This window comes from Chelonia mydas, chromosome 13 (genome assembly GCF_015237465.2).
Source record: "Chelonia mydas isolate rCheMyd1 chromosome 13, rCheMyd1.pri.v2, whole genome shotgun sequence".
Lineage (NCBI taxonomy): Eukaryota > Metazoa > Chordata > Testudines > Cheloniidae > Chelonia > Chelonia mydas.
The window spans coordinates 3,708,034-3,726,052 of NC_051253.2; the positions used below are offsets into that span (position 1 = coordinate 3,708,034).

The following is an 18,019-nucleotide window of genomic DNA, read 5'->3' on the forward strand; positions in this document are numbered from 1 at the left end:
CATTGTCCACAGCAGATCCCCTTGAGCCACAGTCACTGTAACAGCAAGCTGCATGGCCCCTATCACTGTAACACCTCAGAGTCATTAACGTATTTATCCTCAATACTCCTCAGGCCAGTGTTGTTGTTTTCCTCAGTTTTACAGATGGAGAACTGAAAGCCAGAGACTAGATGTGGTCTATGGTCATGACCTCCAAACTTGGACCACTGAGGCTATCTGCACCCTTCTGAGGTGCAGCAAATTTCAAGGCAAGCCACATAGATCTGTGGATTTTACAGCTTGGAGAGTCTACTTTTAAACAAGTGTTGTTCAGCCATAGCAGTAGCAGAGCTAGCATTCCACTCTAATCAGGAGGGCTCCTATTGGCGCTCAGGTGGAGCTCCTACCTTTGACTAGCACAGCAGTGAGAGGGGCTGCTATGGCTGTTGTTAACATAATTACAAACGAATGTGAGGAGTGGTCTGACTGAAAAGAACACTGTGCAGGCAGGAGCGTGTGTGGAATAGTGGGCAGGTAATGATTTGTTGGAATTTCAGTGCCCAGCAGAGGTTCTCTGACTTATTCCAGCAGACTAGACCACTCCTTACACTACCTCAGCTTTCAGCCTCTAACTCTCATCTTCATTCTGAGAAAGGAGTGGAGAGGTTCACTTCTCCCCTGGAGTTTGTCCGTTGGGGGTCTTGACCATTTTCTGGGGACTCGTTGCCTGTTCACCAATCACATTAGGATGAAGTGAGGTGGCTGTTTTTCTCCTGCCTCACAACATGCCATCCATGGACACCCATTGATCATTTCTGTGCAGAGTTGCTCAGAGACACCTTTAATCTCCTCTCTGATTTTCTGCTCCTCAGTCCCGCTGTCTTGTGCCAAGTATGGACTGGGATACCATTTCTGTGGGTCTATCCATGGAGAACTCCTGCAACACTTCTCTTGTGTCTGTCTTCATATGCTTTTTTTGCTCCCAGTTTGCAACTCTTGGCATAGAAATCTGGTGTCTATACACTGACCAGCATCTCTCAGCCAGAAATTCACCCGCTCTCTCGACCTTACTGTAGTCCTTTCCATAAGATCAGTAGCCCCTATCTGTTCTCTGATCCTCTAATTATAGCAGTCACAGCTGAGCCCCATTCTCTTTAGAGGCTAATTGTAGCTGTGTGGATCTAGTTTCAGAGGCACTCTCAGAGAGTTGGTAAAGAAAGTAAGGCCTAAGAGGTAGCTGCTAATTACCATGTACTCTAACAGCTGTGTTCTGCTCAGGGTTTCCTTCAGCTAATTGAGAGTTCCAATGGGTCTCTGTCCTAATGAGCACAGTTTACTGAACTAGGTGCTGAAATAGACTAACCCAAACGCACACCACCTTTGGGGAAATGCCTCGAGGGCCAAATGCATGGGAAGGGAGGGGGAGGGATCTCACAAACAAGCTTCTTGCTTTAAAACTAAAGGTCTGTTCTCATCTATCATCCCCTCATGTTCAAAACTAAATTGCTTAGGTCTTGATCCCTCTGCAGTGACAAGCACAATCTTCGGGTCTCCTATGGTACCCTTGCATACTCGGCAGCTCTCCAGCTGCAACAGAAATGAGGACACTTAACAGCGACTGGCATTCTAGTAGCTGAGATCTCTAGACACGTCCAGTCTCTTACTAAAGGTGGCTTGCTAGTCATCAACCACAAACTGAGCTGGAGAGGAAGAAAGGAGTAGAGGCAAGGATTATATTCCCACTGTCCCTTTAGGAAAGAAGCAGTTTAATGACTGTCTTTGAGGACAGGAGACTGGTACGTCTACACTACAGTGACACAGCTGCAGCTTCACCTCTGTAGTGTGCACACTTATTACAGCAATAGAAGGGGTTTTTCTGTCACCATAGTATTTCCACCCCTTGAGAAGCCGTAGCTAGGTAGATGGAAGAATTCCTCTGTTGACCTACAGATGTCTGTGTTGGTGCTTAAGCTTGCTTAACTGTGTATCTTGGGGTGAATTTTTCACCCCTGTCAGCAATGTAGCTAAACCCGTAGACCAGGCTTCTGAAAGCAAACAAGCTAGTACTATCTCCAGAGCTGAAGGTCCAGCCACAATGCAAGGCAAAATGGAACTGGTTTCCCCTACAATGCTGTCTCACCAGCTTCCTTACCTTCAGGGAGCACCCTTTCAGAGGGATTGGGGGTTGTGGCCAGAGAACAGGAGACTGCTGGTTTTTCCATACTCCTCCCATCTACCTTCCATTCCCTCAGGAGAGATCTTTAGAATTTTTACAGTTGGGTGAGGGGTTATAATCGGCCAGTCAAAGCAGGATTAGCAAACAGCACCTTGCATATCAGGATTACAAACACCTAGGTAAGGAAGCAACCAACCAACCCCAAACTCTTACCCCTTTAAGGAGCAAATAAATTCCTCTTCAGCTCACTTCAGAGTTCCATAAAAAAGGTGACCTACCTCAGACCAAAGCAAAATGATCCCATGTGTCTTGGTTCAGTAGGGCCCCAAGAACACGCAGCCCCCGCTTTGCCTTCAGCTCTCTGCTAGAGCTGCTCAATCCCTCACTTACTGCACTCTTCCTCTTTCCTAAGGAATTCAATAATTCCCCACAGCTGGTCCCACTGCCCTTCCACCCTCAGGGTGGGGGCCTATACAAGCTATCGCAGTGGTGAATTCATTGTTGAGCTGTTGGCTATGGTCCAGTCCTATCTGATATTAAAATATAACAAAGGAAGGCCATTAATTTTAAATTAATTAATTAAATAGCCTTAGTACATTTGAACAAAGTCGCACAAATAACCTGCAGGCCGGTGAAGAGCAGTCTTCTGTTTTGTCTTTCATTTGTGAGTTCAGTTTTAAAGTGCTAGATTGACAGTCTTGGAGAAAAAAAATTCCCTATCCTCAGAACAGACCAAGATCCAGATTGCTAAACAAAAAGATCTCAACCCTGATCTGGAGGGACCTTTTGAGGGGTGAAAGGATGGCTCATCCCATCTCTTCCCTGATCAACATGACTACAATTAATGCCACATGTTGCTTTTGTGGTTGGATGCTTGTCTCCTGGAAACTGGTCTGAAAAAACCATACTCACATCACACAGGTCCCAGACATCCACTAGCCAGTAATGACTCTTGCTCACTACCACCTTGAGCTGGATTCATTAGCCTTTAGCCATTGTTAAACTTCACAAAACCCCCTTCATGTGCTTGGGCCTGGGGATGGCGTTTGGAAAACTCCATAAAGGATCACAGAAATGTAGGGCTGGAAGGGAGCTCATGAGGTCATCAAGGCCAGCCTTCTGTGGGGGATGCAGGATGAAGTAAACCTGGACCAGCGGTGACAGGTGTTTATCCAGCCTGTTCTTAAAAACCTCCAGTGATGGGGATTCCATAGCCTCCCATAGAAGCCTGTTCCAGAGCTTAACTGCCCTAATAGTTCTAACGACCCATAACGTAGTTGAAGACTTATCAGGTCCCCCTTCAGTCTTCTTTTCTCAAGACTAAATGTGCCCAGTTTTTTTTAAACCCATCCTCATAGGTCAGGTTTTCTAAATCTTTTATCATTATTATAACTCTCCTTTGGGCTCTCTCCAGTTTGCTCACATCTTTCCTAAAATGTGGTGCCCGGAATTGGACACAGTGCTCCAACTGAGGCCCCATCACAGCTGAGTAGAGCAGGATACCTCCCGTGTCTTACATACAACACTCCTGTTAATATACCTTAGCATGATATTAGCATTTCACAACTTCACACTGTAGACTCAGAATTTGTGATCCATTGTAACCCCCAGATCCTTTTCAGCAGTACTACCACCTAGCCAGTTATTCCCCATTTTGTAGTTGGGTATTTGATTTTTCCTTCCTAAGTGGGGATTTTTGCACTTATCTTTACTGAATTTCATTTTGTTGATTTCAGACCAATTCTTTAATGTGTCATGGTTATTTTGATTCTAATCCTGTCCTCCAAAGTGCTTGCAGCCCCTTCCATCTTGGTGTCATCTGCAGATTTTAGAAGCATCCTCTCCACTCTATTATTCAAGTCAGTAATGAAAATACTGACCAGTACCAGACTCTGGCCAGACCCTTGAAGGACCCATTAGATACACCTTCCCAGTTTGACAGCAAGCCCTTGATAACTACTCTTTGAGTACGGCCTTTCAACCAGTTGTGCACCTACCTTCTAGTAATTTCCTTTAGACCATATTTCCCTAGGTTGCTTCTGAGAAAGCCATGTGGGACTGTGTCAGAAGCTTTACTAAAATCATGCTATATTACATCTACTGCTTCCGCCCTCTTCCCTCGTCCAGTAACCCTATCAGAGAAGGAAATTAGGTTGCTTTGTTTCTGTATACACTTAAGCAGCATGATGTAGAACCTAGCAAACTAAGATAGTGATTAACTCCCTCCCCCACCTCTTCCGTGCCCTTTCGTCCCATGCAGGGGAGATAATGTGATTAATGTGAGAATCTGCAGGTTAATCTCTGCCTCCCCCACATTAGTAAGAATGCTCTGCTACCAAAAATAACTGACTCATGCTCTTTGCAGGACTGCCCCCGTGCCATCTCCCACTACTTCAGTGTGACCTGTGCCATGGGTGCCCTCCTGTGCTGGGCACTGTGGACAAGAACTCCCAACTGCATGCACCAGGTCTTGGTGCAGTAATTGATATGCTGTTGATGCCCTCGTGAACATTTTAGCTAATTAAGACTATAAGTGTCATCAGTGGCGGGATTAAAAACTCTTGCACCTACCCCCTCAAAACAGCGTGCATCAGTTCAGCTCTCCTTTTGTCAAAAAGAAAAGGAGTACTTGTGGCACCTTAGAGACTAACCAATTTATTTGAGACTAACACGGCTGTTACTCTGAAACCTTTTGTCTAAAGTTATTCTGGGAAACTTTGAAGTTGGTGAAATCTCTCAAATACTTCAAATGCGGGATCTCTTCTGGAGATGCTCTGGTTCCAGTGAAACTCAAACAGAAGAGCCATACGGCCCTGCTTATGAGGCTGCAGCGTAAGAGAAACATTCTGGAAATTTTCCTGTGTAATTTCCTTTAAGAAACATGCTCCTGATGTTCCAGGTGCCTTTGCCCATGGCAGAATGCTTTGTCTTTGTAGTGAAAGTTTATCTGGTCAATCCACTAGCACACTATTCTGATTAGCATCTCTCATCTGTACTCTCCTAGAAAGCATAGTTAATAAATACATTCCCATTTCACTGCTTCAAGCCAAGGTGGATAAAAATAGATTAAACTGATTTATTTAAATATATTTATTTAAAAAAAAATCAACCTATTAACATTTGACAACCTACATTAAGGCCTAAATTTACTCTAATCTATTAAAATAAAAAAATTCAAGCTGTACATGTTTCTGCCAAAATTTTAAAGAAAGTCAGCACTGAATTGCTGGAAGGTCTCTGGCTAAGCAGCTGGAACCAGAGTTTGTTGAAGTGCTAAACCGGTTTTTGTCAGTAGTAACCTCTGCGACAGCTATAGACAATATTTTCTTCATTTCAGTTTATTCAACTAAGTTAGTTCAATGACTAGTTCTTTCAAAGTTAAGAAACCAATTGGGAATTGAAAAAGCAGGAAGGCTTTTTTCCTCTTCCAATCAAAGACTAAAAACTAGGTGTGAGAACATAAGATCTACTAGTTCTAAAATCCTGAAAGACATGATGACCAGAAACAATCACTTCAGTTCACAAACTGCATATAATACGTCCTTTGTTTAATAAATCAGTTGGTTTTAAATGCAAAATATGTTTTGATAAACTCCTTCCCCCCCCCCCCCCCCGCTTAAGCACATTTGAGGTAGTTTTATTTAATTTTAAAAAAAAACCGTTTCTGCACATTAAATTCCAGTTCCCATCCAAATAGAGCTTGACACTAATCACAAGTTTAAAAATATCTAGTAAATAAGTATCATTCAGAATTTTAACATAATAAAAAAGTGAAAATTAAGAATCTGAATAAATTATGTTAAGCTATATGAGTGCTTAAATAAATGTGTCTAGATACAATGTGTTGTCCTTGTAAGCAAAAAGAAATAAAAATTTAGTGTAAAGACTATATTTAGTTGCAAGTCAACACGTTTTAATAGTTACCAGTGAGAATCAACTTTTCTTTAAGATAATCTTATTTTGCATTTGTATTTTTTAGTTAAAATTCATTTAAATCGAGGCTTCCTGCTTGCCGATTTAAATCATGATTACAGCTGAGTGATTTAAATTGGTTTGATTTTAAATCAATCCACTCTGCTTCAAGCACCAGGAGAGGAGGTTTCTTCCTTTAAGAAGTTTATTCTTTAACAAGATTTCTTAGTACATAAAGGGATTTCAGTGATTTTCTGGGGCGTAACCATCTTTCCTCAACAGGTTAATTCTGTCATTATTAAGTCAGCAGCACTGTTTTAGTGGGGAACTGATTTCACTCATTGGAGGGGGGAGTAAACTCCCATGTACTTCACTGCCACCATACCCAGAGTTTGTCTTGGAGAAATGTAGCTTGATGGGATTGGCCAAACAAAAGCAAGGCCCTATACTACACATGACATTTCTCCGCTTGTCCGTATAACTTTTGAACACTGCACTGGATCAATTCCAAGATTTCAGAGAGTGGTGCAGAATGAAGGGATGCAAGGAGCTCCTGATACACGCAGTGAGCTTGATCTATAATTAGGGTTTGCCAGTTTTGGTTGGATGTATTTCTGGAGATATCACATGACAGTCTTTAATTAAAGATTAATATTTAATTTCTGGAGACCCCAGGACAATCCTGGAGGGTTGGCAACCCTACTTACACCAGCAGCAAAGGGTGTCAGCCTCTAGTATTACTGGCTGAGCAAAGTGAGATCCTACATTCAACATGATGGCATTTCTCTGTTGGGATGTAACATAACTTTTGAACACCACATCCAATCAATTTCAGAATGTCAGGGAATGCACTTGGCATCGGGTTAGTGCAGACATCAGCTTATGGGAGGACTAGACAGGTGTATGCAATGAACTTGGCCTGCAGAAGCAACAAAGCGTGTGACCTCTAGCGACTAGTTACAAGTCAAACATGGAACGAAGGCATATGAACCTTCTCATGTTGCCAATCTAGCCCCTTCGAAACTTGACTCCCCATTCTGTTCTGTAAGTCCCATGAGTGAGCTAACTAGCAGACCATAGCAATTAGCACGCAGAGATGGAATCTAACATCCCTGAGAGTTAACATTCACAGCCAATAAGAAACAGTCGCTGCTCCTCTTGAGTTTCTCAATGTGTGTACAGCAAAGGGGATTTTTTTAATTGCCTCCAGCACAACTTGAGAAGCCTAAGATGCTTTCTCACTGTTAGCGAATTGAAGACGTTCATATCTGAGTGCGACATCCACACTGTTTCTCCTTTAGTTGGACATGTGTATGCACAGTTGAAAGTGTTTTTAAATGGGCATGCTCATGAGCATATCATATGGAGCCTCAGGAAAATGTGCTTTCATGTCTTAATAGATACTCATCCAGCACACCATGGCAGACCTCTTTTAGGATGTAGCTACATTATTTAAATATAAATGTGGTGTTATCCATGGTTAAGTGACTGACCTCAGTGATCGAACACAGTTTGGGCACGTATAAATAGCATGTTGCCAAGATTTATACATTGATTATATATGTTTTGATTATGTTTTGGAGAAGGAAAACAACATTCTGAGGTCCAGACCTGCTATAGCCAGTCCTGGATCAGTGACAAGAACATTGCTAGGCTGCGGGATGTGTGAGTTTTAAAGACCAATATTTCAGACTAATCAGGACTGGAAACAAGTACTTATATACTTAAATCTCTCTGCAGTGGTATCTACAGTCAGTTCCACCCATGGTCAGTTACAAGTATCTGATCTCAGAATCCATTCACTCTATTACCATTTTACTTTTCCCTTCCCAGTTGAATTCGTCTGATTTATTTTTTTTAAGCAACTACTGGTTTATGCCATTAGAAGCCATTGCTTTACAGTAGATGAAAGCAAACTGGAGTAGCTGATTCCAGTCGGTGTGAAGCCTTAATCTCCAATTCATACAATCTTTCAGCAACTGGCAGGTAAAAATGGTGCAAGTGAAATGCCGGGAGGTGGGAAAGCAAGGTGAGCAGAATGAGAGGATTTGAAAGGTCCAATATCTCTCACTGTGGCAGGGTGAGCCATTTTGGCCAGCCAGCCAGTGGTGAGGCTTTCAGGACATTACATTTTTCCAGGTACAGCCCCTAGACCAGTGAGTGAAACAATGGCAATATCTGATCTCTGTTTTTTATTTTTTTTCTAGGTTTATTTACCAGGGACCTACAATCTCCATTACTTACATGCACAGAGGGAAGCAGATGGTATTGAAGATCACCTGACAACAGGATCTCTGGCAATGGGATCTCTGGTTTGTTTTGGGTTTTTTGGTCATGTGAGATTTCAGAAGGGCTGCAAAGATTCTGCTCATTTGGTTACAAGACTATTGAATGAGGTCAAGAAGAACACGTTTCTCTTCCCCCCACCTCCCCACCCCTTTCCCCCACCGTTTCAGCCTTGTTACTCAACTAGAATGCTGTAGGTTCTTCTGGGAAAGACCTGTGTCTTTTTACCAACACTGATTGGAATTAAAATCTCTGCAAAGCATTCCCTCAACTGCTGACAAGTACCAAGGCTCAAAGTCAGGATGTGCCCGAGTTTGTTTTTTAAAGTTAATATTCTTTCTCTAGGGGAGAGAAGCTCACTGGGCTTGCTCTGTAGTTGGGAGATTGTAGAAAAAGTAAGGTCTTTGAAGTCCCATGTTGGAAACAGACAGTCATGTGGCTCAGAACCAGATGGCTCCTTAACAGGCAGGTGCTGCCCAGGCTATAAAGCAAGTGACATTAGAGTAGGGTAGCAAAAATAACGAGATGGAAAAGAAATTGATTAGGCAAGATTGGTGCTGTAGTGGAAAGAGCTCCCCACCCAAATAAAAAAAGTCATCTGTGGAATTTGGCAACTGAGAGCCTAATTCTGTAATGGGCCTGTGGAGTGGATGGGACAGATTTTCAGGTGATCAGCTGAACTGTAGGGTGGATGTATGTGACAAAAGCAGAAAGTAACTGAAAAAAAGATCTGAAGTCACTTGTTCCAAACCTCAGCTGTGAAGGATTTGGTAGTATTGGAGGTAGGGGCCCTGACAGCTAGTCACTCACTGCATGATTTCAAGGCTCCTGCAGAAGACCGTTTGCCCTCTGTGTGATAACTGTGGCCTACAAAGGGCAAAGAGAAGGCTGGTCAGGCTTGGGCACTGAAGTTATGCCTCAGCAGGATGTAGGGGTAAGGAGGTGGGACTCACAAGCTGAGCAGTTAATACTTAGTTTCCTGGCCTGCATTTGGAGCAGCACTGACATTCTGGGACTGACTCTGTGTGATGGTTTTGGTAGCTCTTTAGACCTTGCTCGATGTAAAGCACAGCATCCTTCTTACCCTGTGATTTCTTAAACATGATAGAAATGTCTTCCCAAACCATTACAAACCCCTGCTGGAATACTGGTCTAGGAGGCATGAGTTGTGCTTCCAGACTAAATCTCTCTCACCCAGTTACCCAAGTATTCCACTGTCATTGTGGTAGGATGTGACTGGCTTCACAATTAGAGAAGGCCCTGCTGACCTAATCATACAGGATCTTTACAGTACTAACATGCCTGCTGTCTGTGCGGACACTTCAGTCTTATTTCTCTTCATTGACATTTTTGTGCACCCACTTGCTACTTGTCTGTCTATTCAGTATGCTGTACAATCCCATACAAGTGAATGAGAATGCAATAACTCCATTAGGGCTAGATTAAGGATGGTGTCTAGTTTGTTTGTTTTTTAAACCTGTAAGCCTTGACACCTCTGCTGAGGTTGAATGCCGTGACCAGAGAAGATTTGGGTGGCACCTTACCAGGAAGGTTGTGCTGTGCATTAGGGGAATAGCAGAGCAGTAGCATATAGTTGTAGTTATGTGCTTCCCCCCACCTGACTGAACACCTTGTGTTTTGAAGGTTTCACACAGATATAGTAACCAGCATAGCACAAGCCCAGGAATGGGACCCAGTCCCTCTTTCCTGCACCCCCACTGAGATGCTTCTCTGTGCTGTGATGAGCCACAGCCAGACCTTGAATACTCTCACTTCTTCCCAAGGTGGTTATTTGGGGTTAGGACGTTTGGGTTTGGTTATCAACCACAGAGGACTGTCTGGCTTTGGAACTCCTCAGTTCAGTTCGGTTAGTCTACATTCAATTCCCAGCTTAGCAGGGCGCTGTTGTAGCAGCCTCTAGGATACCTCCCCGCTCTGGAGTAACAAAGGGGTGGATTTTCTCACTACTGGAAACCCCATATCAGGCACATGGTGCATTGAAACATAACACAGGCTTACGTGCTGTTCTGCCCAAGTTGTTTTTCCATCCTCCTTGCTGTTTTCCTGACCCATGTTCTTTAGAAGCACCCCAATACTCCTGCACTCTTGTTCACAATAGAACTTGTCTTCCATGTGACTGTCTACATCAGGCGGCCAGCTGCTTCCTCCAGGCAGAGGCTCCTTCCCCCAAGTCCAAGACTGTATTAACTACACCTGTCTCAGGACGAGAGTCTCAAGCTTGTATTTCAACACACTTTGGGCACTTAACCCATGCTAGCTATGCATGGATAGGACAACTGACAGCAGAAGCCATGCTCTAATAGCAAGGCTACTCAGTACAGCTTTGCAACTGTTGGCTGCTATAGCTACATCCATGGCTAGAACTGCTCGAGCACAGAAGACCTGCTCTTACTGTGTACGCTCACACATGCCTTCCCTGCCAGAAAGAAGCCCAAGGGGGATGTTATGGCACAGAAGGCAACTTCCAGGCAGACTCCTAGGAGAGCTGCTTTGACTTAGATAGTGCTCGTCTCAGAACTTTCCATTTAAGCTGCTTACCACCTCCGGTGATATTTAAGCCATCACCTCCCAGAGGCTTCCAATTCTGGTCCTCCCTCAGAGGCTGTGTGCTCTCTCCAGCACTGCTGTATGTGGTGGGTAGGCAGATTTCAGACAGAGTGCCACTTGCTTCAAGTCCTCACCCGTGGAGGAGGTACTAAGGAATCCTTTTTGTTGGAAATCCGTGAGTGCCTCCTTCCCCTCTCTGGAAACTTCAGTGAAGACATGACTACTCCCCTACTTAAATGCACTGCTGGCAGAGCATGTGGCTAGCCACCTGGTTAGTGTAAAGTCACCCTCTCAGCCCTGCCATGACTTCAAGCCACCTTCAGATCTCACGTTTCCACTTCAGCTTTTGCATTGCAGATGTGTTTTTAAAACAGCTTGATGTTAGCTAGATAGACCGTAGTGCCTTATAGTATTTAGAAAACACTTCGGAGGAAGAGTTCTAGGGCTGCTAGCCTTTGGCCAGTTGGGTCATTTCCCCTTTAGTTTCTGTCAGTCTAAATATGCTTCTCTCCTTTGATTGCCTGCCGATGATGGCTTTGCTGCAGAGTGCTCTAAGTTCACTAGAATAGTGAGGCAGTCATACAGTTTACAGGTAGTGGTGTCTCACCACACCTCACCTCTGAATCCTCTGGGCCCTGTCCAGACTCATCCTAGAGCAACAGCAGCTAAAGAGGGAATTGCTCTAACCTACAGCTTTTGCAAGGACATAAAGCTTTCTGGGAAGGGGCATCTCTTTCCTTGTGCTTGACATCATCTGTCTGCCCAGCTCCTCCACCTTACTGCTGCTGCCTGAAACGTCTCACCCATCGTATACATTTTTGGCATTAGGCTTTGCAGCTGGGGAAATTCTAGCTTCTGGGAAAAGGGAGGCTAAGCAGGAGGCTCAGGACTGCCTGGTCTCTGCAGCTCATATTCATACAAGAGTGTCTCCTGATTTCTAACTGACCACGATTGATACTGAACTTAAAAACTGACACTGGAGGGACAACTCTAGCTGTTACAAGGTCTAACCCTAACCAGAGTGGGGTGAGTTGAGGGCTCCTACCAAGGAAGTTCCACTGATATTGAGGCTCGCTCTCACGAGCCAGGTTTCTGGTAGAACAGATGACATGGCCCTGTCCATGTTATAGGATTGTATTAAAATTGTTTACTTCTAAATATCCTGTTTACAGTGGGAGTGAGGGGAAGTCGCCACATTTCTGGAGGACTTTGAAATGCGTTAGCTACACCAACCTGCAATGGAGGTCGGCACCTCCAGCATCACACCAACACGGGGTTGGCTGTAATACCACAGCCATATTCTGTAAGGAGAGGGGAGCCGAGATAGGCTCAATAGGCTGGTTAGAGAAGGGGTCGAACTAGCTTCCCCCGTGTTCTCCTGCTGCTGTGTTTAAGGTTCAGAGGGGCTAGTGACAGCTAGACAGTGGTCCCCCTTTAGTCTTCCTTTACTCCTCAGGATCCAGCTCCTTAACATATCAGGAGGCTCCCAGAGCCTTTGTGGAGCAATAAGAGACTTTAACAAAAGTTACCATCTTTGTGGAATTCCTCATTTGTGTAAATCTTCTCCATATGCAGTATCTACTCTGGGTTTAAGCCTGCCCAGGGACATGGTGCAGCTACAAAGAGAACAACCAGCTGCAATGGGGGCAAAAATCCAAACATACTAAGTTTAATTTACAGAGGCCATGATAGTGGGGAACACATTGCTGCTTTGTTTGGTTTCCTCCTCTAAACACACTGCCAAAGCATGTTAGGCAAAACCCTTCCCAGGGGCTACTGGTGTTACTGTTGCTTTAACACTTTGTTTTAAAGCTAGTCTCCTTTTCCCTCTGGAGTTGAGTTGGTGCCCTTCAGAGATTTTTCTCTAGAAAGCTAATCAAGCACTTACCCCATTCTTCAGCATCCACCCCTACATCGTCATCTGTAGGTGGATCTAGACCATGCTGCTCAAATTCCCCTCAAGCTGCGTACTGCACATTGCATTGCAGCCAACCAACTTTCTTGGAGACACTGGTCTTTGTACTGAAGCAATTCAGATTTGAGGTTTGGCTGCAGTACACTGGAGCTGGACCTTGTATTTTTTCTGATGCTTGGCAACACTAGTTTGTGTGGCTGAACAAAGCAAAATTACTTGGCATTCATATTTATCCATTCCTTCCATGTTGCAAGCAATACATCTGCTGCTGGCACCTCTGGCTATAGTTCCTGGAAATCATTGCATAGGCTGTTCTGTTCTCTACACTACAGTGCTAGCTATTTCCTATGTAAATTGGTGCCTGCTTACGTTGGGCTGCCCACTTCCAGTGTAAACATTTGACTGCAGTGTGAAATGACAGTCCGTCACTTTCCTGAAACCACCAGTGACAAAGCAGTTACACCATTCCAGTCTAAAAGCATTTTCACACTTTTTAGAGTCAGAGGGGGAAGGGAGTCAGGGTGAAAAGGACAGTAGAAAGTGGCCTCTTCTAACTGCAACGTGACAAATTCCATCTTTCTGCAGTTTGCCATCTCAATGCTTTTAACTCTAAGGTGTGGCTCCCAGAGGGATTTGTGGTTGGATATTTAATGCATCTTCTCTGCTGAACGAGGTAGAGTGGGAAGGCTTAAACCCAGACTCCAAACTAAAGTTAGTTCATGATACTAGTTGTTAAATCTGTATTTTTCTTTTTTGCACAGAAGCTGGTAATCTAGGACCTATGTGTGAACTTTATATAAATATTTTTTGTACTTGGTTTACTTGGGTTGGTATGAGACGTATTTAAGTTCCTTGAACACTGTGGATACCCTGATGTGTATGAATGGCAGAGGCGTTGTAAATTAAGATTCGTTTGTGTGAATAAAGCTGTTTGATGGGGTTGAAAAGCCATACTCAATTTGAAACGTGAGTTTTGTTTCTTTGTTTTCAGCCTTCCAGCTGCAACACATTGTTAAGAGAAGGGAATCCTTGGAGCAGCAGCATACACCATGCGCTCAAAGAACTGCAGGGGCCGGGTCAGGCTTGTTCTTTGATTTCCCCTTAGGGAGGCTTCCAGCATCGAGCTCCAGCAGAGAAATGGCCAAGGAGTTCTTAAGACATGAACTGTGAAGTGAAAGAACCTGCAGCTCCTCTCTCCAGAGAAAGCGGTGGGGAGAGGGGAAACAGGAGCGAGGGCAAGACAGGAGCCAAGGCTTCCCTTCTGCCTCTGTCCTGTTACAACCACCTGGGCCACTGCTATTTCCAGCCTCCCCCCAGATCTTGCCAAGGTCTTACAGCAAGGAGGGACAAGAGCTTACAGTATAGTGCTGATATGAAAGCAAGCCGGGAAAAGGTTTTTCCATTGTAAGGAGCAAAAGGTGCAACCTGCAAATCAAAGAAACCCTAACTAAGGTGATGAGCACAGCCCAGGCTCTTGGGGGCTACAGCTAGAGCTCTGGCTGAAACAGAAGCCTTGATCTTGGAAGTTTTATTTCTGTTTCACTTCTTCCAAGAGAGAGTCTCCTGCTCTGGGCCTTGAGAAGGAGGCTCAAAGGCAGAGTCTTAAATTCTGTTGCACCATTGGAAATGTTGGCAGGCTGGGGTCAAGCTGCAGAGGGTAGGCAGAGCATGAAAGGGGCTGCAGCTAACAGTGCCATGTTAAACAACTAAAGAAAATCGGAGGCTAAAATGGCTTGAGGTTGCACTTGTTTAAAACATCACCTACTACCCCATTGCAGAGGGCATTGGTTTAAGCTATCCATGACTTCTCACCCCGAGAGAGGCTTCAGAGCTTGTCTAACCTTCCTTTGGGAAAGGACTCATCAGGTTGGGGCCATAAAGGTAATATTGCTTCTGCTGTGCATACTCTTGACCCCCCCAAGAGCAGCTCTGGGAGCCCTGACCTAAGCCAGTTTTTTATGTCAGGGATGTCCCTTACAGTGGAGGTGAAGAGCTGGACTCACACCTGCTTAATGACATTCTGAAATAGGCTCTGCTGCTTCAGAGAGGTCCCGTCTCTTACACAGACGGGCAGCAAAAGGAGCGCACGAACACAGGAGAGGGTGTGTTCCTCTCCTCAGAGCTACTTTGGGAAGCCAGTTTGCAGATAAGCCCTTTCCCGCTCCTGGTGTGGCTGGACATTCTGGTATCCCTACCGCAATGGAGAGGTCATAGTCTGAGGATTCTCTCAAAGGTCATGCCGAAAACAGAAGCTGAAGAAAATTCTCTTTACAGCTTAGTATCAGTCTGAGGAGGTTGGAGGGGAAGTGGCCTGCCCCTATGGTGGAATGACTTAGTGCCACCACGATTAGACCATCATTTGTAGCCCAACCCAGAGGATTCACAGCAGGGAGGAGTTTGACGCATCTTTTTGCAGCCTATGGCTCTGAAGCCACCTCCCCCCATGCTGTGTCTGGGAGGAACTGAAGTTCTGCTTCAGCTGCAGGGAAGTCCACATAAGTGGCTTCTTCTCATCCTGCCCACCCCGGTCCATGGGCAAATGGAACTAGCTAAAATGTAAATAGCACATCCTGGAACTGAACTCCTTGGGCCCAAGTCATCAGCCTGCACCTTGCGTCATTGTTTACAATGGTGCAACACCCTGCATGACGACCAAGGAGCGGTTCCCATCTCTGTGCTGGTGCAAGCACATACTCCCTCATTTCCCTGAACCATGTGTACGTACCATGGGCTCCTGAGCGAGAGAACCTTCAGCAAACTCTGTAGCATGACCCTAGGCAGACAGGCCTGGGGGGTCCATTTCGGTAACGGAAGTGTAGACAGCTACCTGCCAAAGGCAGAGGGGGCAAGTTGGCCTATGTCACTGAACTCCGCCTTTGACAGAGGGAACTTAAAAGGACGGTATCCTAGGAGATGCTGAATGCCCTAACTCCCACTGAGCCTGCTTCTGCCTGCTGCTGAGAAGAGAGCTCATTTCTTTAATTCCTGGAGCAATGAACTCATATGCAAGAGGCCCAGCAGCTCCTCTGCTAGCCTTTTAAAATGGATGCTACCAAGGCTGGTTAGACCCAGCTGTGAGTTTTCTGATAGCGGGTGGAGAAAGACAGTGTAATGATTCACAGAGTTTGGTTTCAAGGTCAGCACAAAACCAGACACTTTGACACTTATTCTAAAATAAAAGCACAGCAATAGATGTGAGTAGCACCAAAGTGACGTGGGGGGGGCGTTCAAATTTAAATTATGAAAGCGGTCTTGACTGTGTTCTATTAATAATCTCACGTGTACTTGTCACCTTTAAATGTGAATGAGCCCCAAGCACTTCGCAAACCATATAGCAACTGCTCGGAAAAAAAAAAATGCAGTCATGGCCGGGGTGGATGTTTAACACACAGCAACAGTTCAGGACAGGGAGAGAGGATTACTGCAGCCACTCGAAACTGGAGTGCAGGGAAGGAGAAGTATTAGGTGGGCAGATATTTGGATAAGGCACAGCTTGACATGCCTAGTCTCAGATCCTTCAAATATTGCTGTGATTTAACTTGGGCTCAGATTTGGGAAACATGGCAGGTTGGCCAAACTTTTTATAGAAGATCTGTGCTACCCAAGAGGAAAGCCAAGCAATAAGCCAAGTCTGAAGTGCTATTAGACTCCCATATAAAGGCACAGTTGTCTAGTTGATGCTTTTTCCCCCACCCCTGCTTACTCAGAAGTTGAGGCTCGGGGCAATACAGACAGTCCTTTCTCCAGCTTTTGGGATTCCAGCACCCCGCCCTGTCTTGGAGGAATCTGGTCTCCCATCCTGACAGCAGATAAATCACAGCCCTAGCAACAAGTCCCTTTCTTTCCCTGTGTTGTGTAACCTGGATGGAGTTTTACAGCTGTTACTCCCAGTCTGTTACCAGAGTTTGGCAAGATCCTGCCCTTTTGGGGATAGGAGGTTAAATCATCAATTGAAATATGCTAGACTGAGTGCACATGCGTGCCCACGCCCACAGCCAGGACCTTATATAATGTGTCGAACGCGGTAGTCTACCATTTAGTGTACGTTTAGAGAGCTGTTTAACAACTCAATTTTTTTCAGCACTTGTCATCCTGAAAGCTCACAAAAGCACAAACTACACGTAGTACATACAGCACCACAGATACGCGGCCAGCTCTGGGGTGGAAGACAGCAATCTGCATGCAGCATAGTAACCGATTAGTTAACATCTGCTGGATGCTCCCTACAGCCCCAGGACATTCTGGCCTTAGCTCAGCTTGTCTTTATGCTTCACATTTCACCTGTTGTAGTCTTCTGTTTTCTGGCCCACATAAATTGCTTTTACCCTCAAGCCAGAGCCAGCATCATGGTTTCATTTTTTAATTAAAGTTTTAGATAACAGCTCTTGCTTTGGCCATGTGGCTCTTTAAGGACAGAAGGATAATAGACTGAATCAAGTAAATATTGGGGGAGGGGAGGGGTTCTAATTAAAGAGGATAAATCTGGTAACCACTGCTCACATGAGCCATCCCAGCCAAGATTCATGATAGTATGGGTTAGGGGAATCAGACCCTGAGATTTCAATACTGTGATTTGAATACCATGATCAGGTCAGCTTCTCTATCTTCAGACCCCCTCAGAAATCTACCACCTTGCTGATCACTCCCCCCCCCTCAATATTCAGTGCAGTTGCCAGGGAAGGATGAAAGGCTGCGTCAGCTCAGCTGGGAACTGACTCCAGTTCCAGAAAGTCCAGGTGGACTGAGGCTTACACACAAAGCCAACACACTCAGGCCAGTGAGTCTCTGTAATGCTTTTTCCTGGCACGCTCCATCACCTATGACATCAGGATAAAACTGCTGAGGATATGATGAGCTTTGTTCTCTCCTCATCAGGTACAATACAGGCCAAGGCACAGAGTATCCCAGCCATTCAACAGAGAGCTCAGGGTAGCATTTCCTTGGAGCTGGGGGCCTGTGCAGGTGATAGGGGGGCAATCATGCAGTGGTGTGATGCTCCCTGAGAGGTGCCTCTGCTTTCCCTTCTCCCCCAACAATCTACTGTTCATTAAGAAGAAGGGGATAAGCGCTTTTCTGTGCAGCCCCCGGAAAGCACTAGGCTCAAAGCCACAACAATGCACCCACCGACCCACCCAGTTATGGCTTCAAAAGCTAGACAGACTCTTTACTCTGCAGAATCCCTC

The 18,019-nt window shown here is 45.0% G+C and overlaps 1 protein-coding gene across 2 annotated transcripts in view; it reads left to right on the forward strand.

Annotated features, from left to right (window-relative positions):
- STK35 (serine/threonine kinase 35) overlaps positions 1–17,167 on the forward strand; it is a 36,325-nt gene extending 19,158 nt beyond the window's left edge. Inside the window, exons 3-4 of one of the 2 annotated variants that reach the window (XR_005227846.2) lie at positions 8,275–8,379; positions 13,828–17,167. The gene's annotated coding sequence lies outside the window, so the exon portion shown is untranslated. Of the gene's footprint in view, positions 1–8,274; positions 13,802–13,827 lie in introns of those variants that run through there. The other variant, XM_037915545.2, reaches the window with a different exon arrangement.
- The last annotated feature ends 852 nt before the right edge of the window (positions 17,168–18,019 follow it).